Source organism: Eumetopias jubatus, unplaced genomic scaffold, assembly GCF_037043125.1.
Source record: "Eumetopias jubatus isolate StellerSeaLion01/CBP00866 unplaced genomic scaffold, mEumJub1_p1.0 scaffold_4, whole genome shotgun sequence".
Classification (NCBI taxonomy): domain Eukaryota; kingdom Metazoa; phylum Chordata; class Mammalia; order Carnivora; family Otariidae; genus Eumetopias; species Eumetopias jubatus.
Genome location: NW_028274810.1, coordinates 11270570 through 11296798, shown reverse-complemented (window position 1 = coordinate 11296798; position 26229 = coordinate 11270570). Strand labels below are relative to the sequence as shown.

Genomic DNA, 26229 nt, shown 5'->3' with positions numbered 1-26229 from the left:
GGCAGGAACACGTAGCCCAGCCTCCTTGAAAATGTAAAAACATGATAACATAGAAATGCAGCTCCCTCAACACTGCACATAGACAAACAAATGTTTAACTTCAAACCCTGTATTTGCCCATAAATAATATGGGGATGGTCAGTTGGAAGTCTCACCTGAGGGGAGAACACTCTGCCCAGGTCTCTGAATTGGGACTCCAGCCGCCCCCCCCCAACAGGGCTTACCCAGCTAATGAGGTTGGTTGTTTTAAGTACCCGGTTTGATGTAACTCTGTCTTATTCTTATTTACTGCTTACTATTACCCTCATTTATGTGTAGATTTCCCTGTTTTCCTTTCTGTTACTAAGTTTTTATAATGTCAATAAAATGTTTTTCCCTTTCAAAACTGAAAACATAGTTGTTGTGAATCTTTTCTTTAGAGCAGGAGTAAGGGGTTGGTAACTCTGTATAATTCTGGGATAAAGTATTAGAAAGTTCATTGTTGCCACAACTGAGCCACATTCTTCAAACAAGCTTTTATCAGTAAATACAGATGCTATTTTGATTTCCTATTGTATAGATGACTGTAGAGTCTCTCACATAATTCAGAACCCAGTTGGAGAATAAATGAATGCTTTGTTTCTACTCCCTCAAACCCAACATCCCTACCTTTCTATTCTCCACAGAGAAGACAGAATGATCTCTTAAAAAACATAAATTATGGCTAATAGGAAGAGAACAAGAAGATATTATGAACAACTTTATGTCAATAAATTCAACAACTTAGATGAAATGGACAAATCCCTTGGAAGACACAAAGTAAGATTTTTCAAGAAGAAATCGATAATCTTATAACTAAATAGATAGTTAAACTTTTTTCTACAAAGAAAACTCCAAGCCCAAATGGTTTCCTGGTGACTTATACTAACCACTTAAAAAAGAAATAATCTCAATTCTATAAACTTGTTCGTAACTGAAGAGGAGGGAATACTTCCCAACTCATTCTGTAAGGCCAGTATTACTCTGATGTCAAAGCCATTATAAGAAAACTATAAACCATATTCCTCATGAAGAAATGGGCAAAAATTCTTAAAATTGTGGCAAATCAAATCCAACAATATATAAAAATGATAGTAAAATATGACCAACTGTGTTTTGTCTCAGGAATGCAGGGTTGGTTTGCCATAAAAAAAAATTCAGTCAGTGTAATTCAATATATTAAAAAACTGAAAAGAAAAGCCATATGGTCATCTCAATAGATGCAGGAAAGCTCTCAAACCAGGAACAGAATAACATTTTCCTGGGGTCCCTGGGTGGCTCAGTCGGTTAAGATCGAGCCCCACATTGGGGTCCACATTGGGTGTGGAGCCTGCTTGGGATTCTCTCTTTCCCTCTCCCTTTGCCCCAGCCCCCCACCCTGTGCAATCTCCCTCTCTCTCTCTCAAAAAGAAAAAATGAAAAAAGAATGAAACTTTCCCAACTTGATAATGGGCATCTATGAAAAACGCAGAGCTAACATCATACCTAATGATAAAAAACCAGATACTTTCCCACTAAGATCAGGATACCGTAGACTAGACAACACTATTAACTGACTTGATCTAATTACATTTGTAGACTATTACACCCTGATCCTCTCTCACCACTTCTAGTCAACATTGTACTAGAAGTTCTGGCCAGTATAATCAGAAAAGAAAAGAAATAAAAGGTGTACAGATTGGAAAGAAGGAAGTGAAAACATCTTTACTCTCAGATGGCATGATTGTCTACATAGAAAATCTGTTGGAATTACAAAAGAACTACTAGAACTAAATGTGTTTAGCAAAGTTGTAGGATGCAAATATACAAAATCAAATGTATATATACTAGCAATGAATATTTGGAAAGTAAAATTTAGAAAAACAACACCACTTACAATAGCAGAAAAGATATAAAATACTTAGGGACAAACCTGAGAAAAGATGTGAAGGACCTGTACCCTGAAACCTATAATACATTGTCGAGAAAAATTAAAGAAGAACTAAATAAATGCCTTGTTCATGGATCATAAAACTCAATATGGTTATGATGTCAATTCTTCCCAAATTGGTTCATTGACTCAATATGATCCCAATCAAGATAAATTCCAGCAGGCTCCCTTTCTTCCTTCCTTCCATTCTTTCTTTCTCAGAAAATATGAATCTCCATTCATATGGAGATTCAAAGGATCTAGAATAGCTAAAACAACTTTGAAAAAGAACAGCACTGGCGGTCTGATGCTCCCTAATTTTGGCTTATTATAAAGTTACTGTAATTTAAACAATATGGTGTTGATGTAAAGATAGGTAAATAGATTAATGGAACAGAATAGTCTAGAAATAGACCCACAAATATCTGGAAAACTAGTACTCAACAAAAGTGCAAAGGCAATTCAGTGAAAAATGGATAGTCTTTCTAAAAAATTGTATCAGAGGAGTACCTGGGTGACTCAGTTGGTTAAGTGTCTGCCTTTCGGCTCAGGTCATGAACTCAGGGTCCTGGGATCAAGTCCCACATCAGGCTCCCTGCTCAGTGGGGAGTCTGCTTCTCCTTCTTCCTCTGTCCACTGCTTGTGCTCGTTCTCTCTCTCTCTCAAATAAATAAATTTTTAAAAATTTAATCTAAAAACTTGTATCAGAACTATTGGATATTCATACTAAAGAAAATGAACTTTGATCCATACCTCACACCATATAAAAAATTAACTCAGAATGGATCATAGACCTAATGTTCTCTCTTCCTATAAGGACACTGATCCTATTGGATCAAGACCCCACCTTTATGACCTCACTTAACCTTAGGTACCTCCTTATAGGCCCTATCTCGAAATACAGCCATGTTGAGGTTAGGACTTCAACATATAAATTTTAGAGGGACACAGTTCAGTCCATAGCACATAACTGGAGCATGTAAACTGCTAGATGAGCCTGGAACATCTTGTTTGGTGAAAAGTGAGGAAGTTCTCAAAGAATGATGGGGATGTATGAAAAAGACACAAAAACCAATTTCAAGGGGATCACAATGACCAAATCTGGGGAAAAAAATGAGCATGAAAAGAAACAATATACACCTGAAATTAATATAATATTGTATGTAAACTATACTGGAATTAAAAAATAATAAAAAAATTAAAAACACTTATATCTTAATGAAAATAAAATGTTACTTGAAAGACAAAAAAGAAAAGAAATAATAATAGTAACATTAAAATCCTTTGAAAAAATAGAAAACAATGAGTCACTAATATAAATATATAAAAGAATGGGAAGTTTGATAAGGAAGGGGATATTACATTATTTCTAAATACCTCCTCCCAAAATACTTACTACTTTCCAAAGGGAGAAAGAGTAGCTTTATGGAGGAGAGGGCAGATAGACATCACTTTAATCAAATGATCAAAGCTAACATCATTGGTAGTGGAATGAATAGAAATCATGTACCACCTATAATATGCAATGAGAAGAACATAACACCACTTCTGTGATATTTGTACCAAAATTTCATAACCTAAATACAATCATGAAGAAACAATAGTCAAACACAAGTTGAGAATATTCTACAAAATAACTGGCCTGTAATCTTCAAAAGTGTCAAGATCATGAAAATCAAGAAAAGACTGAGGAAACTTCCAGATTAAAAGAGACTAAATAGACATGACAAATAATGCAACATGTGACCCTAAATTGAATCTTTTTGCTCTAATGAACTCTACTGAAGCAATTGGTGAAACTTGAGTACGGTTATTATGGCAGCTCAGGCAAACTAAGACATCATGGAATCGGCCTTTTCTCTAAGAAATCCTAGTTCCTTTTACATGAGAATGATATTTAGAAGCCAAAATCTGGGTGCTGCATGTGCCCATTACAATGGAGGTGTTGCTGGTCTCTCAGGGCACAGACCTAGAGAACACATGCACATGCTCACATGCACACATTTCAAGTCCCTAATCAGTGTTCATTCTAGTTTTTTCCCTTTCCATATTTGTAACTCCCATCTCCAATAATGAGAAAACTAGCTCCACTATGCTTAATCCTAATTTACTTATTTGATCATTTTCCCTATATGTAATCAATCTCCCATCCCTGGTGGAAGGATCCCTTCCTCACCCCTTTTGAGCTCTGATACCCAGTGCTGAGCTTCCACAACTGCCCCATGTGGATGACTTCTTCAGCCTGCCTGGGCTCCAAAACTGCACACTGGGCCATCCCTTAGATCAAAACCTTCCTCATTCCTTTCAAGCTCTGATCCTTAAGCTGGGATGTCCCTATCCCCATGTGAATATCCTTCTCATTCCTCTCAGGCTCTGACACCCTGCCCCAGGTCACCTTTTTATTCAAACGCCCGCTTCATCCTGCTCAGGTTTGGACATGCTCCACTGGGCTATACCCTGTGTGCGTACCATCTTCACTCTCTTGGAGTCTGACATTCTCTCCTATGTGGACACCTCCTTCCTTACTCTGCTCGGGCTCCATTATCCTGTGCTACCCACCCTCTATTGCTGTTGCTGTCCTCAAGCTCTGATACTCTGCATTGGACCACCCCCACCTCCCTTTTGTAGACAACCTCATCTTAGTCAGGCTCTCACATCCCACTCTGCGACACCACATATACCTCCCCTCCCCCAGGCAGACATCAGATTTGTTTGGCCTAATGGCCTTTTTACTGAGTTGTTCAGGAAGGCAAAGAAGAAACAGTGGAAAGAGGAAGAGGAATCTCTTACCAACTTTTGGACAAATTCTCCATCTTTGGGAAATTAAGTCCTGCCTCTCCAAGATGGAGCCAGAAATTCAATTCCTTCTTTTAACCTCCCTTGAAGCTCAGGCACAGACATGTGAATCTGCCAACTAGCTGGACCCAGATGAGGTTTAATTCAGAAGTGAATAACAAGAAAAAACAGAATCTTCTCCTTCCCCTTCCTCTTCCCCTCTGTTTCCTCTTCTTCTTCTTCTTCCTCCTCCTCCTCCTTCTATGAGAGGGGTGGTGGAGGTTTCAGCTTTTTGTGGACAGCAATGGTGGGGTTTCTTGCATTCAGTTTTCTGCATCATCAGTGAGGCCAGTACAGTGGTGTCTTCACAGGAAGACCCTGCAGGGGGTTTGGGGCATTGCCCCTAATTGCAGAGCCTCTGAGCCCACTTTCCAGCTCTTCTAGAGATTCTTTGAATCACCTAATATTCTTTAATAACTTCCTTTTCTGTTTAAACTAGTTAATGTGGATTCTGTTGTTTGCACTAGAACACTGATTTTTGTCTCTCTTGTATCCCTGATGATGCCACATATATATTCGTTGATACATTTATTCTGCAAAAACTTCACTTTCACAAGGCCTCTTCTTCTCCTCAAAGTAATGTAGTAAACAAATATTTACTAAGTCAAAGGAGTGTCTATTAACAAACAGACCTTTTAGTCAAACAAACAAGTTGTGCCTAACACTCTAGGACTTAAAGTAAGTAGGATCTATGACACCAGTGACACTGAAATGTTCTTAAAGAATATACCACACTTCAGTGTTTTCAAATCAGGAAGGAATACCTATCAGTATCAGTGAGGAGATTTGTTTTTTCCCCAAAATGACTGAGCCTTTCCCAGGGAAATTCACATTTGGTAGGTTTGAGTTGGGGCCCAGGAATTTATGCTTTTTGTGAAAGCACTCCAGTTGATTTGGATTTACCACCATGAAAGGAACTGAACTAAAAAAGCATGTAGGCCATGGGGATTGTGGGAAGAACTCCAGGCTGAGAGCTGGCTCAGAGACTAGGCAATTAGGTCAGGAAGTCAGAAAAAAGGGCCTAGTGTCAGCAGCAGTCAACAACCCTCTAAAAACTTGGAATTAAAGTTGCCTCAGAGATAACTAATAAAAACAACTTCCAACACATAATTGTATGTCTGTGGAAATAAGTTATAGTGTGGGACTGAAGATTTGAGAACACCCAAAAGTCCACTCAAGGTGTTATGGGAGGATTCTCAGGGAGTAAGCCTGAAATGTGATTATAATTTAGTGAGTAGTAACCTAATGATTAGGTTCAGATTATTGGATCTAATTTAAGAAAAATCTGTCCCCACTGAAGGGGATTGCTCAGGTTCAGACCTCAGTATCACTGGCCACTTTGGGTGGCCTCTGCACATGGTAAAACTTCCTAGAGATCCTCATAATCCATATTTCTCTCTACTCATAATGGCAGCTCTTCTTCTCACTCTCCTTCCAGAACCTTCTGACCCATCTGGCTTCTTTTGTACTCCTCTCTTTTCCACCCCCTCCTCTTGCCTTCTGAGCCTTTCTTTTCTTTCCTGGTGCCATGCTTCTTGTAACAAATCTGATTGGCTCTTACCTTTTTCATCCCACCCATACCCTAAAAAAAAAAAAAGTGGGAGAAATTTTCTTAGACTGCAGAGGGAGGGGAAAGACTGTGAATACATTAATATTTTGTCCCTATCTAAAATATAATGACTTTGGGACGCCTGGGTGGCGCGGTTGGTTGGCATCTGCCTTCAGCTCAGGTCATGATCCCAGGGTACTGGGATCGAGTCCCGCGTCAGGCTCCCTGCTCAGCAGGGAGCCTACTTCTCCCTCTGCCTGCCACTCCCCCTGCTTGTCTCTCTCTCTCTCTCTCTGACAAATAAATAAAATCTTAAAAAAAACCCGAAAATACAATGACTTTGTTGGTTAAGATACAAGTAACTCAACCCAACTCAAGCTGGTTTAAGTCAAAATGAGAACTTAGTGGATTCATGGAATCCAAAAAGGAGTTGATCATTGAGGTGCCCGGGAATAAGGGCAACTCAAGGGGCTTAACATCAGATATTTGTGGGTCCTTCTTCAAGAGTAGGGGCCTCAAAATTTTTCACTGTGACTCACTGAAGAGGAGTGAAAACCTTGAAACCTTTCAATTATTCCCAATATCCAGAGGATAAAAGTCAGTGCAGCATGAATTATCACTGTACTCATATGCATACATAGAGGCATGATGATGCCATTTGAATTATAATGTATAGTTTTAAAGTCTAATTACTGATAAATGATAGGTCCAAAAGATCACTATATATAACAACCACAATAAACTAAGCTGATAATTATAAGCTCAATAATCAAGATGCCAAGTTTATAGTAATTTATAATTAATATCACTTATAATTAATGATTGATGTAATTAAGTCATCAAAACTCACAGTCAATTCTAAACAACACCGATAAAGCACTGATGATAAAGTGTCATTACCCCAAATTGCAGGAATTCCAGCTATCTGGGTGCCTGTGCTGTGAGAGCATCACTACATTGCCAAGTTGGCCTGGCAGACAGCTTCCCCGGCACAATGTTGAATTAGAGCTCTCAGAACACTCTTCTAAACAGTCACTTTAGTTTATGAATCCTAAATTTTAGTAACCCATAGTGACCCATTTGGTAGATTATTAGAAAATAGTCCCTCGTTATACATAAAAATTTATGGCATTATATAGTAAAGTCATTTGCACATAAGAATAGGAACAAGGGCTTGCACTTTGGGTCAGTTTGGGGCTCACCAGGGGCTCCCATAGTCCCTTTGGGAGCCACGGCTCTGGAAATCTGCCATGATTGCCAGCCACTAACAGCTCCTCTTCTTCAGATCAAAATCTCCAAATCCCAAAAGAGATTCGAATTGGTCCAGCTTGAGCCAGTTGTCCACCTGGAAACCAATCACGCATGGGGTTGGAGAGCAGGGAGGAGGGAACAGGACCTCTTAATAGGAAGTGGTTTGGTTTGTTGGCACTGCCCCATGGGTGTGGAGGGCAATTTGTACAAAAGAGAACTCCACAGATGACAGCATCCCCTAAAATAACAACGCCAATAAAAACTGAATCAAGGTCATAAGACTTATACCATGCCTTGGACATCCAGAGGGAATTGGATTCTTTATTTTGTCTCCAGCCTCTGGATAGCTGGAAGAAAAATCTAGATTCCACTGAAGGCAACAATGTAAACAATACCTCTAGGAAATATTCAATCTCTCTGTGTAAAAATGCTCAGTCTCCCAGCTTCGACGGTCTTTTTCCCACTCACCCCTCCTTCCACCGCCCCCTTGGAATCATGTGGTGGTATCCCTGGTTTCTGGAGTCTCAAGGGCTTTCTTTCTCTCTGGCCCCTAATTCTGGTTGCTGCTTGCACTGCTGAATCTGGCAACTAGAAGGATTTGTGATCTGGTTTCTCAGCCTGGTCAGGGCTCTACCTTACTCCTTGGCTAACTCAGCCTCCCATTACAGTTGCCGGCTGGGTGGAGATCCTTCTGAGTTTCTGTCATGTCCCCCCATGGGCTCCCCAACCCTGGTGGTCCCTCCTAATTTTCTCCAGACCCTCTTTCTGCCCGACATAGCTACTTGGTTCTCATTAGCTATGCTTTGCCACATGAGGTCTCTACGTCCTTTGTGCTTTTCAGTCTCTGGGTATTTCAGAAGGTCATTCCTAACAGTTGGTTGTGTGTGTGTGTTGTGTGGCTTGCATGGTATGTGTAGAGTGTGTGTGGAGTGTGTGATGTATGGTGTATGCTTGGGTGGTATGTGGTGTGTGGTGTGCGTGCATGGGGGGGTGTGTATGTATGTGGCATATGTGATGGATGCGTATGTGTATGGGGGGGTGATGGGGGAAGTTTTCTCCTTTTTTCTCATCTCCTCTTCCCATAATCCCTCAGGACCAAAAGAAAAGGCTTTTATCACTTTCTGACATATCCCCCATGTACCACAGAGAGAACTTACTGGCTTCATTGGCACTCTAAGAACCTGTTCTTGATACGCTAAAGAGGAAGATAAAAGAATTTTGAAAATGATGTTTATTGAATACTTGTTATGTCCCAGACACTTTCTAACTACCTCTAAGTGTTACAGTGTTTGGTAGCTAGAGGGAATCCATTTTGTTGAATGCGCACGTTATGTATATTACCTCAAAACAGTCCTCTGAGGTAGGTACTATTATTACTTCCATTTTACAGATAAGGAGAATAAGTCATAAAGAAATTGAGTAATTTGCTGAAGGTCACATAACAGGTAAGTGGTAGAACCTGAGCCCAAATATTATACCTCAGAGTTTGTCATTTTAGCCAATTGGCAATTATAACTCTCTAAGACAGTAGCCTGGATCTAAAGATAAATGTCTTGCTGAGAAATCTCATTTTAAAATGTCAATAGCAGAATATTAATTCTTTATTTCTTTTTGCCTTCTTTTGTAACAATTTAATCTTTCCCCTGGCAGATGGGTGCTTGGGGCTAACCACGGGAAGACCAGGTCCTCTGAAAGGCAAAAGAGGAAAGCACATTAATAATTTTTCAAAATATTTCTTTCCTGCTAATAATAACAACAACAATAAGGACATAGAAGCATAACAATAGTAATGTAATGGGACAAATATGGATGGCGCCCAGCTAAGCACTGTTTTGGGAAATGAGCTCTTGGCCGAGCAGACATACGCTAGGATCTTCTTGACGAGGGCCACTTCTTTTTTTTTTTTTTAAGATTTTATTTGTTTATTTGAGAGAGAGAGAGAGAGAGGGAGAGAGCACAAGCAAGGGGGAGCAGCAGAGGCAAAGGGAGGAGCAGACTCCCCACTGAGAAGGGAACCCCCAATGTGGGGCTCGATCCCAGGACCCTAGGATCACGACCAGAGCCAAAGGCAGCCGCTTAACTGACTGAGCCACCCAGGCGTCCCAACAAGGGTCACTTCTGAAGCTGTGAGGGGTCAAGCTACTCAGCTGAGAGATCTTTCCCAAGACGATGAGATCCTCTAGAACTGCTTGGGGATTCACGGCTCTCGGAGGACTTTCTGGCCACGTGGCCTCTCACGTTTCTCACCTACAGGGGAAGACGCACTGGCTGGGCACTCTCGAGTCTGGCCTGATTGACAGTTACATTTTGTGTGGTGACCAAATAGATGGGTGTCCTACCCTGGCGAGCCTGGGTGACACAAGCTGCCCCTGGAGGGGATCCCATATTGGGTTCTTAAAAAAACAAATCGAATCTCTGAACCAACAAGGCTAAGGACCAGACATGGAGAGTGGGGCCCTGCAGGGGACCCACCTGGGCAGCCAGGCCCTCTTAGCAGTCCCCCTCTCTGTCTCTGTCTGAGTCTCAGTTCCCCTAAACGACAAGCCAGAGAGAGTCTTCACTGGGAGGTTTTCCTGGAGAGTGGGGACCAGACAGCCTAGTGAGAGTCAGAGGGATGGAGAGAGCTAATTCAAAGACGCACTGCTAGGTGGCCCGCTTCCTGGTGGCCTGATTGGGTGGGGCTGCCTACAAAGCCACCTGCCAGGCGTCTCGGAGCTGTCTACCTGAAGGAGAGAAAGAGAAAGCTCTTATCCGTCAGCTGCCATCCCCTCTGGTCAGAGGTCCATCCCTCCACCAGCTGGCCAAGTTTAAGTCCCCAGCATACACTGGTTCCCCACCACGCAGGCGGGGAGGTCCCCCCTGGGGAGACAGCAGTGCTGTGCTGATGGCTATCGAGTTCAGCATGAAGACCGTCTTAGCTCACAGAGGACCGGAGACTGCATGAAGACAGGGTGAGGCCAACAGTGTCCAAGGAGGTGTGACAGCAGCATCTGCCTTCTTCAGACTGCCACCACCAGCGGTGTGAGCTCAGGAGGGTCAGGCCTCCAGGCTTCAGATTCCTCGTCCACAAAGGTGGGGGACCAAGGAGATGAGGCAGCAAACTCGGTCATTAAAGCTCCTTTCGACCCACACTCCACATAGAACAGAACTTCCAAATGGGATCTGAGGAGAAAGGATGGGCCGGCGAGCAGAGAGGCAGGGAAGAGCAGCACCCCCGGGGAAGGTGTGTCTTGGGAGGCAAGTGGGAGCAGCTGAGGCCGAAGATGGGCAAAGGCTCCCAGGATGTGGGCACAAGGAAAATTCAGTTTGTGTAGAACAGTAGGTGATTTGGGGATTGAGTGGGAATGATAGCTTTTAAAGGTAGAAGGGATAGCCTGGGGCTGGGGTACCCTCCTTATGGGGCAGCTGGCTGGGGTCCTCCAGGAAAGGGGGTGAACTGTGGAACTGCTGGGCAGTGGAGCGAGTAAGGACGATGCCAACAGCCTCTAAGAGGGCCAAGAGGATGCCCTCCATCATTGCTGAGCCCATCATCGCCAATGGGCCACTGCAGGCAGCCAGCACAGCCCCTGTCAATGCTCTGATGGTGATGGAGTTCCAGGGATCTTCTTTGCTCCGTAGGCGCACCAGGCTGCAGCCGATGGTGAAGGTCGTGTCCCCCCCACATATCGCGAAGCTACCTCTAATCTGGGGGGGCTTGGATCCTCACAGTGTCGACACTACCTCTCAACTGGTGCCGAATTCCGACAGGGGCATTGCAGAAGTCCTTAATAGCTTGGAAGACTCCATCGCTGATGACACCCATAGTGAAGGCTCTATTGCAACCATCCCCAGTTTGCCAGGGGCAAGGCTCCCGAGCATACTCTTCCATGGTAAAGGTGTCCGGCCATGCAGTCTGGCTTGGTTCAAGCTCTCTTTCCATGATGTAGAGGTACTGCAAGGATGTGGCTGTCCAGCCAGACGCCATAGTTCTCAGTCCACCTGTCTCTGACTGGGCCCAGAGGACGAGCTCTGGCCAAAAGAACCTACGTAGAAATGATGCATCTCATTTCCCAGCTGAGGGGAACTGCCTTCCCTTCCCCAGCCTCTGGAGGCTGCATGTTCAAGATGACAGCATTATAGCAGGCCAGGGGCCTGGATCCCTGAGCCCCTGTTTGGGGGACAGCTGCCCAGGAACATGGTCATCGGACTTGTCACAAGCAAGAAATAAACTTGCATTGTGTTCATCTAATCATATTTTAGGGTCATTGTCATGGCAATTAGCCTATCCTATCTAGTACAGCTATAGTAGGAACTTCCAATAAGCTCCAGAGCAGAAGCTCAGCTATTTGGTGATCCACAACTTGGGGAACTCAAGGATGAGCCCACTCATCAGTCTTGGATGATATTGATTTTATTTATTTATGGAGAGACGACCACATGCCAGACCCTCTTCTCCATTCTGGGGATGCAATGCTAGGATGATATAATCCACCAGCAGGGGAGACAGATAACAAGCTGACATGCCAAGTGCATGACTTGTAAGACCAAAGCATAACTGACTTTTTCTTGTCCTGCCCGTTCAAAGTAAATTCAGTGGTGGTGAGCTTTTCCTGCATCAGAATGTGGGCAGATCTCATGATTGTTCTGTCCACTCCTAGGTTATAGATAGTTCTTCCACTTTAAGTTGTAAAACAGTCTTAGTTTAAGAACTGGAATTCCTGGCACAAGACAATAATTAAGTTCTTCAATTTCACCCAAAGGTTGAATGAAAGCCTCTGAGTTTGGACCTGTTGATGGCTTCCTGACTCCAAAGAAAGGGGCAGAGCCAGCTCCCGCTTACTCGTATTGCGTCTTCTTCCTATTCTCAAGTTCTCATCTCTGGTGTTCTGCTCTTTTCAGGGTGGGGGTTGTGTGCGTGATAGGCAGCAGTGTGTGTGGTAAGGGGACAGGGCAGTTCTTTCTAGACTGGGAGATTTTGTGTTCTCTGGGCCTGGCAGATGATTAAAGCTGACTCCTTTGGGGATTCCAATCACTGTAGTTCTTCTGGCCCAGGTAGATGCATCTTAACTGTGAGGGGTTATTTTCTACTCTCCCTTAGCCTCTAGGAACTTAGCCTTCACTCTCAGCTTCTTGTTGCTGGGGTCTCTGCACCTTCTAGAAGCCCCCATTGGGCAGAACCCAAGACAACCCCTCTTTGATTCTTCTCTCGTGGTTCATATCGGTCCATAGGAAATACTCAAGCATCTCTCATCCCAACAGGTTCTGGAAGTAAGGCCTGAACCCAGAACAGCACCCTCTATCCTGTTTTCCTGCTAACCACTTCAGGTTTCTCAAGTGAGAATTGTGCACTAGTCCAATATCTGACACCCCTCCTCCCCTCTCACCAACCTGAGAGGGTACATAGTAAGCTCTCTGAGTGGTCCTTTAAAACCCTCTCCTTCCAGACTTGGAGGAGGTGGCTCTCCCCATCTTACTACCCCTTCCCTGGGGTGGAAAGAGCTGGCTCTCTTAGGACAGCAGCAACTCCTTCCAAAGAAATCCTCTACAAATCCCTCTTTCTTCATTTTCTTTTTCTTTCTTTCTCTTTCTTTTCTTTTCTTTTCTTTTCTTCTTTCTTTCCTTTTTTCTTTTTTTAAAATATTTTATTTATTTATTTGAGAGAGGGAGTGAGAGAGAGAGAGATCACGAGCATGGGGGAGGGTTAGAGGTAGAAGCAGACTCCCCGTTGAGCAGGGAGCCCAGTGTGGTACTCAATCCTAGGACCCTGGGATCATGACCTGAGTCAAAGGTAGACGCTTAAGTGACTGAACCACCCAGGCGTCCTCCTTCTTTTTTTTTTTTTTTTTCCTCCTTCGTTTTCTTACCTCTTTTTTATATACTTGATCTTGCTGAGGGGACCAACAATCTTGGAAATGTTCTTGACCATTTCCCTTGTAGATTTTGCAGATGGCTATCTAGCTTTGAAATTCACATTTATTGTCTCTTGGTGTTTTGGTGGAAAATCCTACTTTAATGTTACACAGGAAACTTCTAATTTAATATTACACAGGTAAACAAATTAAAGAGAAGGTAATTGCAGATAGTAATCAGCTGCATAAAGAAATGAAGTCAGGGTGATGGGGCAGAGAGTGGCCCAGGGGAAGCAGAGCTAATTTAGAATGTGTGATTCAGGAAGGCACCTAGCTCTGAGAAGGTGGCAATTTGAGCTGTGACCTGAAGGACAAGGAACCAGTTTTGGCCAAGATCTGGTTATGTGTGTGGTGGTGGGGGGGGGGGGGTGAAAGCATTTTGGGCGGTGGGAATAGCAAATGCAGAATCCCGGGTGGGAACAATTTGGTGCGTTCAAGGAAGGCCCTAGGGCTGGACTGAATCAGCAAGTGACAGAACACTGGAGAAGCAGGCAGGGCCAGGATCCTATAGGGCCTTGGGTGTGGTAAGGGTTTTGGATTTTATTCTAACTCCTGGGGAAGCTGTTGCAGGGTTTTGAGCAGGGAATCACCTAATCTGATTTATATTTAAAGAGATCAATCAAGGATATGGAAAGAAAAGAGGGGAAACTATTATATAATAAAAGAGCCTTAAAGAACATAATGAAACACAATGTATTGACCTAAAACCACACCCAGAGAGTCAATGAGTTAAAACTCACCAGCAAGACCCCCAGTGACCCCCGCTTCTTCTTCACAGAAATGCTAACCTTATCTTTTATTTATTCATTGGGTGGGGCTTGAACTCACGACCCCTGAGCTGAGACCAAGAGTCGGACATTTAACTGACTGAGCCACCCAGGCGCCCCTAACCTCATCTTTTAGAGACAAACCACAGGAAGAGCCAGACTAGTTTGAGCTCCACCACACACACCTGCGCAGATGGACCATTGCTTGCCGCACAGTTACTTCTACCTCATTAAAATGTCAAAATCTCGCCCCAAGGAGAGGCACAAGCTTCATTAACATAACATAGGATGCATGTATACAGATGTTTTCTGTCTGCTTTGACCTGTAGTGAGAATACTCCCTTTTCTGAACATTCATCCTAACCCCAAACGAAAGGAACACACTTAACCCTGCTCGGGGAGTCAGGGCTTTGAAAGTTATTCCCTGTAGTCTTATTTTGCTGCAAATAGTTTCCTTTTTGTGAATAAATCCACCCGGGCTAGTCTCACGAAGGAGCAAACTCATGTTAGTTTGGTTACAGACCTAGTCTGGATAGACCTTATTCAAACTAATTGTGAAAAGAGATCTTTGAGACAACCTAGGAAATTTGAATACATACCTGGTATCAATTGATTTTAAATAATTATTGTTAATTTTGGTAAATGCGATAATAGCACAACCCTTGGGTTAAAAGAAAATCTGTATTAGAGACGCACAATGCACAGATGGGTATGGGTGATATGCCATGATATCTAAGATGTGTTTTGATGCATCCCACATGCACAGAAATCACTGAGCCTTCATTATATGTGGTGCCTAAATGGGGGTGTCTCTTCCCCCCCGGTTGGGAGCCCCCAAATGTGCGGCGATGATCGGGTAGAAGCGGGTGGTACAGGGGGTGGGGTGGTAGTGAAAGAATTCACCTGAGGCAGAACAAAGGAGATAGAAGTGTATTGAATCCACCTCAAGGGAGCAGCGAGGAGGACAGCAGAGGAGAGCTGTCTGCAGTAAGGCAGTGGGTGGGGGCTGTTTTTTAAAGGGAGAAGATAAGGAGGCATGGTGACACATGGAATCTTCCCTTTTTTGGTAACTGTGTCTGGTTGTAAGTAGCCCATTGGTCAGTGAGAGCCTATGGATATTTTGAGGTGGGTTGCCTGATGGGCTGGTCTGTATCCAGCCGGGGTGGGGGGGGGGGGTTTGCTGTGGGCCCTTTGTACATTCCATTGCTCAAGCCTGTTTGCCTAAAAGTAGTCTCTATGTTATACTTTGTTCTCTACTTAGATGTTTTTTAAAAATGCATATTAAATGGGCGCCTGGGTGGCTCAGTCAGTTAAGCGTCTGCCTTCAGCTCAGGTCATGATCCCAGGGTCCTGGGAATGAGTCCCACATTGGGTTCCCTGCTCCGTGGGGAGTCAGCTTCTCCCTCTACCCCTCCCCTCTGCTCATGATCTCTCTCTCTCTCACCCTCTCTCTCAAATAAATAAATAAAATCTTTAAAAATGTTTAAAAAATGCATATTGAACATGACAAAGAAAATAATTTGGCCGTGGTGCGGAGAATGGGGTGCAGGGGCAAAAACACCAGTAACGAGGCAGGACCCCAAGGAGGGGAGAAAGGGGAGGGTGGATTAGAGCAGAGTGGGAGGGTCGGGTGGAGGTGGAAATAAAGACAGAGATTTGAGAGAGAGAGCCAACAGAGCCTGCAGATCACATGAGAGGCAAATGGTGGTAGCCTGGGTTGGAGTAATAAGAAAGTGACCTGGGGGACAATGAGAGAGCCCATTATTCCACACCACCGCTTGCATTCTCGAATCCATCCCCACTAGATTGGGGGTGGGGAAATGGGGGACTAAAGCTCTTCCAATTATTTCTGGCTCATGTCAAATTGATGTTCTTGGATTCAGGGCTGGGCTGAGCCCGAGTCAGCAACGCAACTGTGAGGAGCTCGCAAAGAGGCGGGGGGGGGGGGTGGGAACAGGAGGACTGGCTCAAACGTTTAGAGTAGCTGGGAATTCTGGAATTCTACAAGGTGGGCAACTGGAAGAAATCCCTTCCCATTCGGAGTTGTGGTCCTCAACCTTCAGGAAAAACTCTTGGTTTATCCGCTCCTGGGATGAATGGTTTTTTCCACACGAGGCCATCCCAGAGTGCATCTCAGCAGTGGAGCCCAGAAACCCAGATCTCAAATCAACTCTCAGTTAGATCAATTATGCAAACACCCGTTTAGCTGCTAGAACACTATGTCAGCATTTAGGGAGCTTTAATTCAGCCGCAACTGCTGGTCCCAGCAAAGGAACTGCCTGCCTGCGATCTGCCCAGAGGCAAAGCTGTTTGTTGGTTGTGATTTGTTTCTGGTAGCACTCCTTTCTTTTCCTTTCTGTACAACCTGTAAGACAAAGGGAGATGTGCATCTGTCACTATGGATCTATCAACGGCTTGGGTTTTCGGGATAGAATCTTGTTTAATGGAAGCAGCTCTTTCTTTGCCTATATTTTGTCCCTATGTGTGAAACATTTTTTGTTGTTGTTAAAGTGGTCTGATGTCCTGGCACTGAAATACACACACAGAGAATATAAAGTGCTCTTATTGATCACTAAGAGCAGAGGCCCTGAATGGCGCTTGGAATACAGTGGGGACAGTGTTGAGTGGGATGGACAGACCTCATAGGCAGCAGCTGCTTGGCCTTTTATGTATTCTACCATCCTACTGGATCCTTGATTGCCCCCCTCTGAGTGGCCTTCTTTGTCATGTTGTTTTCTAGAAAATCAAGTCACCCTGTACCTAAGTTTCCCCCGGCCGATCATTTTTCACTGCCTATTGAGCTGGTGGTGTTGTCCACTCTAATAGTTAGAACACAAAGTCTTCCTCTCCCTTGTGACCAAGTGGTAGTTGCAAGCTCCTGGAATAGGTCCCGCATTGTTTTCTTAACAACTGCAGTGTCTGCTGAGTTAGAGTCTCACATCTCACTACTCACAGCACATTTTTCTTTAAAACCTGCTCATTCCTGTGCTTTCTCTGCTACCAAAGATTGGCACCTGCTCCCCAGCTGTCACTTATAGATTTCCCAGTAAGAACCAACCCTAGCAACCTGCCGTCAGATGAGTCATTTAATGCATTTGAATCATATTTCCTTCTCAGATAAATAAGAGTAACATTCCTCCCTTCCTCCATTCTTGGCATTGTGCCAGGGCTGGGGCGGGGAGGTTGCTGGGATAATCTAATGAGATATGATTTGTGAATATCCTTTACAAGATGTAAGACCCTGCACAAAAGCTAGCAATCATAATAACAAAGAAGTGTCAACAGGAGTTGGGAGCTATACATACAGCAACAGATAAGCCTGTCTTTTTGATTCAACAAACCCGCATCGAGTATGTGCCAAGCACGGTGCTGTATACAGATAAGAAAATTGGTGCTTACAATCCGGAGTGATGAGATCTATGGTAACGCCAAGCCCCTTATGAGAGCACGCAGAAAATACCTCTAAGTTAGACTAAGGAAGGTCAGAGAACGCCCCGCGCCAAAAAAGGTGTTGGGCCCGTGCAAAGTGGAGCCAAAAGAATGACAACAGTGGCTTCTGGGAACTGGAAACTGTTCAGTCTGGCTCTCAGAGGGAGGTCGAGCAGCAGGGCTAGAGGGATACATTGGGGCACAATGGAAAGGTCCTAAGAGTGACATGATCAGATTTGTCTGAAAACCATCTGGGGAATATTTTGGGAGGAAGAAAGACTGAGGAAGATCAGTGAGAAGGCTACCAGGATAAGTTACTTAAAAGTTAACGACAGGAAGAAAAGGGGAGTATGTCAGAGGGGGAGACGAACCATGAGAGACGATGGACTCTGAAAAACAAACTGAGGGTTCTAGAGGGGAGGGGGGTAGGGGGATGGGTTAGCCTGGTGATGGGTATTGAGGAGGGCACGTTCTGCATGGAGCACTGGGTGTTATGAACAAACAATGAATCATGGAACACTGCATCAGAAAATAATGATGTAATGTATGGTGATTAACATAACAATAAAAAATTAAAAAAAAAAGAAAATAAATGGTGAACTAGGCGGGCATATATGTGTAAAGAACAAAACTTATCAAGTCCAAAATAAAGTCTCATTTGTTTAAAAAAAAAAAAGTTAACGACAGCATGACCTAAGATAATGGTGGAGGGCTAAAGAGAAGTGGATGGATTCAAGAGATGTTCAGGAGGTAAAACCAATGATGTTTGTTGTTTAATTCGACATAGGGATGCCAGTAGAAGGGACGGTGAAGGGGAACACCCCCATTTCTAGCTTGGATGGTGGTGCCATTCACTGAGATCAAGATTATGGAAGAAGAAGGATTGCCATATAAAGGGATAATCATTTTTAAAAGATTTTATTTATTTATTTGAGAGAGAGAGAATGAGAGATAGAGAGCACGAGAGGGAAGAGGGTCAGAGGGAGAAGCAGGCTCCCCGCCGAGCAGGGAGCCCGATGCGGGACTCGATCCCGGGGCTCCAGGGTCATGACCTGAGCCGAAGGCAGTCGCTTAACCAACTGAGCCACCCAGGCGCCCAAAAGATAATCATTTTGATGCATGCAATGACTCATTTTCAGGGCTGGATTCCGTGTAGAGATATACGTAGTATTTGGATGTTCTGCTACTCGTTTCATGATGCTTGCTCCAGGAAGGGACAGAATTACAGACTACATGGCCCTCACATGACTGCCAATGCCAACTAGACATGGAATGGAGGTCAGACACAAAGGCAGTGAATACATTGGCTGACCGGTAAAGTTTTGTGGGTGGTCTGGCTCAAATAAATGAGCTACGCCAATCAGATTTTGTCTCTGGAGAGCTTCAACCAAGCCACTGAGTACTGCCAGTCATTAATGGACATTGGTGTTGGAAGGTTTTTGAGTCAGGGGCTATGGTAGCAGCCACGGGGGCCACATGGAAGGCATTGAGAGGGTAGTGAAGGTTTCAATGTTAAATAAACTCACATTTAATTCTTTTTTTACTTTAGTTCTTTCAAGTGTGTAACCAGAGAAGTCACAATTAGAACAGAAATTGGTACCGGGAATGGGGTTCAAAGTGATAGAGCCTTAACACACGAGACTAGCTATGGTATTATTGGGATGAGATACAATACAAAATTGTTTTCATTATAGGATAGGAAGTTTGCAGTCTGTGGTTTTTGGTGGAAAACCAAATTAAGTTGTCACCTGCTGTCCCTTGAGACTCAGACCATATGCATACCAAAGGTGAAGCTTTGAGAGCCTTGATGCCTGAATGTAAGGATAATGAAGCAGATTATTTATTGCTTATAAACTTAGACAATGGTCAGCAGCAAAAAGACGGTTTTCTGTCCAGAATGCCTGTCTATGAGCAAATAAGACAAACGGTGATTATGTAACTCTGGTGCAGAAAGCCCATTTTGCCTGTAGCTGGAGCTCTCTGATTACTTCGAGCCAAGTCCAGAAACGAATGGGCCTTGCCAAACTGTGGTCTGGTCCTAATTTTCTGTCTCATTGAATTTCTAGTGCCAAAGTTAAAGCTCTGATTGACAAAGATGGATGTTCAGACCGTTGGAAAGAAATTATTTGGGAGGAGGAGTTGCTGGAGATCATGACACCCCACAGGCCCTTCTCAGCATTTCTTATTCTACCTTCCCCCACAAAATAAGGAGAGCCTTCCCACTCCGAGGCAAGTCTCCCTGTGAGGGTTGGAATATGGATAAGGACAGACAGACTAGGAAAGACACACCACCTTCACCTACATCCTTTCTGTGCCTTTCTGTGGTATCAGCTATTGAAAGAAGGACAGTCAGACGGAAGAAGCTAATCCTGGGTTCTTAAACAACAAAGGATTTGGGGGCCTGGTCCTCAGGATTCATTTGGGCTGTTAAGAATAGGAAGCCTTCCGAGGACATGGGTTTTACTCTGCCAGCCAGGGGTCCCCTGTGGCCACAGGGTTTGACATACACTTGAACCGGGAGCCACTGTGTGATTCTTGCCCTGGAGATCTCTTCCTTTTTTCTAGTTTTCTCTTTCTTTCCTCTACTTTTCCAAGTAAATAATTTCCACCCCACCCTGCTGTCATCCTGGTTTTCTTCCATTGTCGGATATTGGGGGAATGGCAGGGGTTAAATTTACCGTTTCATTCGTAGATTGTAAGAAAGTGGGCAGGCACGTTGGGACAAGATCCCATAGAACTAGAAGAGGGATGGGCAGCACCTGAATATTGTGGATCCTGAGGCCAGCAAGCGACCTCGGCAGCAGTGTCGTGATGCTCACTGACTCCGAACGAGGAGCAGAATGTGACCTCACATTCCGGCGGGGAGACGCATGATTTATCGTTGTAAATGACTGTAAAGTTGATTTATAGTTGTAAGTGTGATCAAGTTAGATCAGAATATCTTTGCAAATGTCTGAACAGGGAGAAAGTTATGTGTGCCAGGCAGGGCAAGCAGAAGAATACAATTGATAGGCTTTTATTATTTGTCCTGTCCAGCGATGCCAGAAGGGACAGCTCTATATACCGCACGATCCGCCCCCCCCCCCCAACCTGCCATCGACACCTAACCCAGGGCAGCCATCCTGTGACTTCTGTTGTCTGGATCAAATGGATAGACTCATCCAAGAAGACCCTTTCTCCCAACGCTTCAACAAGGAGCCATGGAGTCTATTGCCATTGGGAGTGGGCTCTGGACTTGGGTCTTATACACTTGGGGGATGATAAATAGGCTAGGTGGTGGGGTGCAAGGAGAACAGAGCAGACCCTGGAGAGAGAGAGAGACAGAGTCGCCGTTTCTTTTTTTTTTTTTTTAAGATTTTAGTTATTTATTCATGAGAGACAGAGGAGGAGAGAGAGAGAGAAGCAGAGGGAGAAGCAGGCTCCCAAGGAGCAGGGAGCCCGATGCGGGACTCGATCCCAGGACCCTGGGATCATGACCTGAGCCGAAGGCAGACGCTTAACCATCTGAGCCACCCAGGCGCCCAGAGTCGCCGTTTCTGTTCTGAATGGGTTTTCCCCGATCTCAAGTGTAGATTCCTCTCGGATCTGGTGAGGAGTTCTGTCGTTGGAGTTCATTGGATTTCTGCTTTCTTAAAATAAATCCCAAACTGTAGCAGACATCTAGAGTTCAGGAGAGAGATCTGGACAGGATATGGTTTTCGGGCCTGTCTACCTTTCCATGGAATGAAGACCCTGGGAGTGGATGGTATGGAGGGGACTGTACGGAGGGAAACAGAAAATGTTGCTCTTCTGGTCATTGCAAATACTTTACATTTCAAGCTTGAAAAGACACGTAGCGCTTGTGTGTATTATTTTGCTTACCCTTCTAAACAACCCTGTGATGTCACTATTATTTCGATCCAGTTTTACAAATACGGAAAGGTGGTAAAAAGGGCTAAGTCCCGTTGCTCAGCCTATAGCAACTGCAGTGAGGGACCCTGTCTTCTGGCTGGTCCATGTTTAAGCTCCTATTCTCCCCTTGAGGCGGGCACCATCAGCATTGCCTGATATTTGCAGAGAAGTTGGCGAGAGAATAAATGAAATGAGGGACATTTATCCTCGGAGCCCCCTCGTTTCCCTTTGTGGGTCTCATCCTCCCTGGCTCCCATGACCAGTCTGCATATCACAGCGCCTCTTGGGGAGACAGCTGATGCCCCATCACCGGAGCAAGAAGGGGTCTGTGTTCCAGTTATCCCTCCCAAGGTCAATTCCCAGGTTGTCAGGGCTGTGTTTAATGCTCCCAAATTCTACTGGTTGGGGGTGGCTGGTGGGGAGAGATGGTAAGTAGTATTTTGTGGAAAAAGGGTCACAGGGTCAGCTCGTTTGGGAAATCCTGAGTTAAATCAACATAAAGACTGCTTTACGCTGTTCTTCTCAGAGCATTAAATGTGTTAATGTGCATCTCCCCGAGGGACCTATCATGGGAAGAATTTCCCAAACTTACTTGACCACAGACGGACTTCCAAATGTGGTGGTGTTCAAAGTCATAATAGGGAAGAGGAGAAAGACAGTATGGAGGCAGGAGGCCGGAGGCTTACAAGAACATCTCACATCTACCTCCAGGGTTAGCGATCACCTGCTCCCTATGTGCTGGGGGCTGGCCATGACCGGACATCTCCACTGATATATTTGTGCGTGCGTGCACATGTGTGTGTCCATGCATCCATGCACGTAGGCGTAATTCCTGGTTCTCAGCTCAGAGGCAGGAACCAGATTGATTTTTATCCTTTAGCTCTTAAGGTCTCTCATCCTCTAATATTTGTTCAGGTCTTTTTGGGGACTCCTTGTTCAATAAGCATAGCCCGCCTCTCTCTCGGGCTCTGGTTGGTTGGGGTACGGCAGAGCCAGATGGGGAGCTTATTCTCATTTTTCCGAGGCCAGGAAGAACAGGCAAGTTAAGAGGTTACTTGCCCCTACCGCAGACCTTGACCCTGGGGGGCCTCTTTCTTGGGCCTGCCTTTCCTACCGGGGACAGGTTGGGAGAAGCCTCTGCAGAGAATTTCTAATTGATACCCTCTGTTTATTTTTGCACCCCTAATTACCCTTTCAACTTGCCATGGTTTATTTTTAGAGGTTTCCCATCCACCTCATTAACAGCTAGTAAGAGTTCCTGTCTCATATTTCTACCATTTATACCCTTAATTAAACACAGTGGCCTTTGTTATCTCTGAGTAGTGGCCTTGTTAGAATTTAAATAGGATGACTTGCAGCTATTCTTAACAGCTTTTTAAGCATTCCATCCCTTTCCTCCAACCTTTTTGTGTGCCACTGGACTAGCTAGAGCCCTTCTCCCTGGGGCTCTCTCTCTGTTCCCTTTGGTTATTCTTTTCATAATCAAGGGCGGGGCTGAGCTGAGCGTGTACAAGGTTTGGGATTCTGGCGCTCTGTTTTGTGGGTTGGCTTTGTTTTGTTGATTTCCTTCCTTCCTTCCTTCCTTCCTTCCTTCCTTCCTTCCTTCCTTCCTTCCTTCCTTCCTTCCTTCCTTCCTTCCTTCCTTCCTTCCTTCCTTCCTTCCTTCCTTCCTTCCTTCCTTCCTTCCTTCCTTCCTTCCTTCCTTCCTTCCTTCCTTCCTTCCTTCCTTCCTTCCTTCCTTCCTTCCTTCCTTCCTTCCTCTCTCTCTCTTTTTCTTTTTCTTTCTTCTTCTTTCTTTCTTTCTTACTTTCTTTTTCTTCCTTCCTTCCTTCTCCTTCTCCTTCCCCTTCCCCTTCCCCTCCTCCTCCTCCTCCTCCTCCTTCTCCTCCTTCCTCTTCTTCCTCTTCTTCCTCTTCTTCCTCTTCTTCTTCTTCTTCTTCCTTCTTCCTCTCCTTCTCCTTCTCCTTCTTTCTTCTTCTTCTTCTTCTTTTTTTGGCACCCTTGGCCTCCTTCCTTTCCCCCCTCCTGGAGTTGTGAGGGAAGAGGTTGGTTGGGATTTTTTCAAGATTTGCCATCCAATGTGTGAACAGAACAGCGACACTTAATTAAATGCGCACCAGGACTCAGATCCCTGATTTTACACCTACTGATCCTCCCACCTCATCAGGAAAGCACTGCCTAATTACCTTTTCCTGCTGGCCCAGTTTATTTTCAAACCTTTGTGGTGGGACTGGCCAAATATTGAAGGCATCCATCATCAGAGGCACCTGATCCTAGGTACCACCTTGCAGAGAGAGGGAGGCTGGCATGGCTCAGGAGCGCTCCGTCTGGGGATGCAGTGGCATGGGCCCAGGTGGCTAGGACAGGAAGGAAGATGTTTCCCCAGCAGTGTTTGGGGGGGCCTGCGGAGGAACCTGCACTTTGGGCAAGGAAGCGCAGTGGTCTGTCCTTCGTGGCCTGGGCTCCATCTGCTTGTGGAGCTCACAGACTCTCTGGCAAGAGATAAACATGTTGTTGTACCGATGGCTCAGGGACAGCCCGTGGGGTGCAGATTGAGGGGGTGCCCAAGCCCTGCAGAGGCAGGACAGAGCAGTTAGGGCCAGAATCACCTTGGCCTGAATCTCGGTTCCTCCCCTTGGCCTTGGGCAAGTGACATGACTTCTTTTCTCTTACTTGTTTCCTCGTGTATTATGAAACAATACTGAATGGTACCTCCCTCATAGCACTGATGTCAGAACCAGTCAGGTAATGCAGGAAAAGAACCTAGCGTGGAGACTGACATATCAGAGACATTGAACAGATGATAGCTGCTACTATTAGTGTTATTGGAAAAAAGTGGCCACTGTAGTCCTCAGTGACCACTCTGGACCATAGGGGTAGTGGAAATACTTTAAAAACCTTCCAAGTATGTATTCTCTTTAGTCCATTTCTCCCAGAAACGACCCTATGTTCCATGGATGGTGTAGGATAATTCTGGGTCATTGTGATGATGTTGACTTTAGCTTATAGGAGAAGTCATCTACTGATTCCCAACTTATCCAACAAACATTTATCAAGCCCCTTCTATATGCCAGGTACTACACAAAGTACAGTAGGGACATCAGCTCTCAAGCGGCCTCCACTCTTTTGGGGAAGACCCTAACTATGATATACATCAGAATGAAATGTCTTCTAGAAAGAAGCAGCAAACATTGGACTTACAGAGACAGAGAAGAAGGAGCTGACCTGGGACGTGCAGAACTTGGGGAAGATGGAGGAAGGACATTTGAGGAGGAACGTGAAGGACAAGAAAGGTTTCAAGGGACAAAGGAGAGGTGAAAGAAAGCTCCGGGATGAGGGATCAGCGTGAGCAAAGTCATGGAGAAGTGGAAATGCATAGGTGTTTGGGAAATGCTGCCTGTGTGGAGAAAGGAGGTGAATGTGTAGGGTCACCTGGCACTGGCCTTGAATGCCACAGTAAGGAATCTGAAGGAACGGGGCTGAGGGGCCAAAGAGAAGTGACATTGGACCTTTGTTCCAGAGAGATTACTAAAGGACTATGTAAACATAGCCTGGGTCTCAGCTTTTCATGACCAGGAGGCCCCTTTCATTAATGTACTCCCATAGATCTCATAGTTTGATTTCAGTTGTGTAACAAATCATATCCATGAGGCTGTATTGAAGTAAATGTACAGTTTCTAGTAGTTCTTTTAAATATTGCGGATCCCTGGATAATCTGTCAGGGTCACTTTGGGAACCAAGGCGGGAGTGTAGAGAAGTCAAGGAGCAGAGATGTGCAGCCTCCTTAGTAGACGCCTGCTGTTGTCGGGGCCAGAGGTGAAAGGGCAGAGGTGCGGTTTCTGAAAGGCGGGACAGGTATGAGACAGACTGTGGGTGGAATGGACAGGGCTTGGTGAGTGACTGGGGCCGAGGAGAGGGAGGAATAGAAGATGAGTCAGAGGCCCTGGGCCTGAGGAGTTGAGAATGTCAATGGTGCCATCACCAAGACTGGGAGCCAGAGGGAGAAGCGTCAGTTGAGAGTGGGATGCACTGAGTTTGAGGTTCCCATAGTCATCCACCTGGAGTCCTCCAGCAGGAAGTTGAGAGCTTTCGAGGCATCTCAGGACATTTTCTCATGACAGACAAACTGAGACTCAGTTGACTTCCCATCCTCAGACTCAATGCATAGGACTAGTGGGTAGGACTGGCACACTCTCAGGCTCCCACCTTCTTCTCTCTTACCTCCGGCTCCAGTTAGTCCCCCATCACAAAGGCTTCCCTAAAATGCTCTAGTATCTGTCCCTTGGGGCCTGGGTAATGCTTATGGACTATAAGAAGGAAAAGACTGGGTTACGGAGAGGGGTGTGTGGTGGAGGGGCTCTGGAAGAGGTTCGAGGCCAGGGCAGCCCTCTGCCATTGCCTCCTGGCCCTGCCTGTGCCCAGTCTGCGGTCAGCTAGCTTAGAGCAGATGCTTTCAGTCATGGTCAACCTGATTGCCTCTGCCTTTGCTCTGTGGTGACACAGGGCAAGGGTGCAGGAATGGAAGCAGATGGCTTGCCCTGCTGTGGTAGGGACTGAATTGTAATATCATGGGTGGGGGAGGGGGACTGTTAGAGCTTCCACACTGGGTGCCTCTGCTGCTAAACCCCGCTCCTGTCCACATTGACAGCGTGCTGCTCATGGGACGGCCAGACAGATACCCAGGGTGGGAAT

General features: G+C 45.1%; 1 pseudogene; it reads right to left on the bottom strand.

Annotated features, from left to right (window-relative positions):
* Positions 1 to 10916: 10916 nt before the first annotated feature.
* LOC114208109 (mitochondrial import inner membrane translocase subunit Tim17-B pseudogene) lies at positions 10917 to 11430 on the bottom strand (annotated as a pseudogene).
* Positions 11431 to 26229: the final 14799 nt, after the last annotated feature.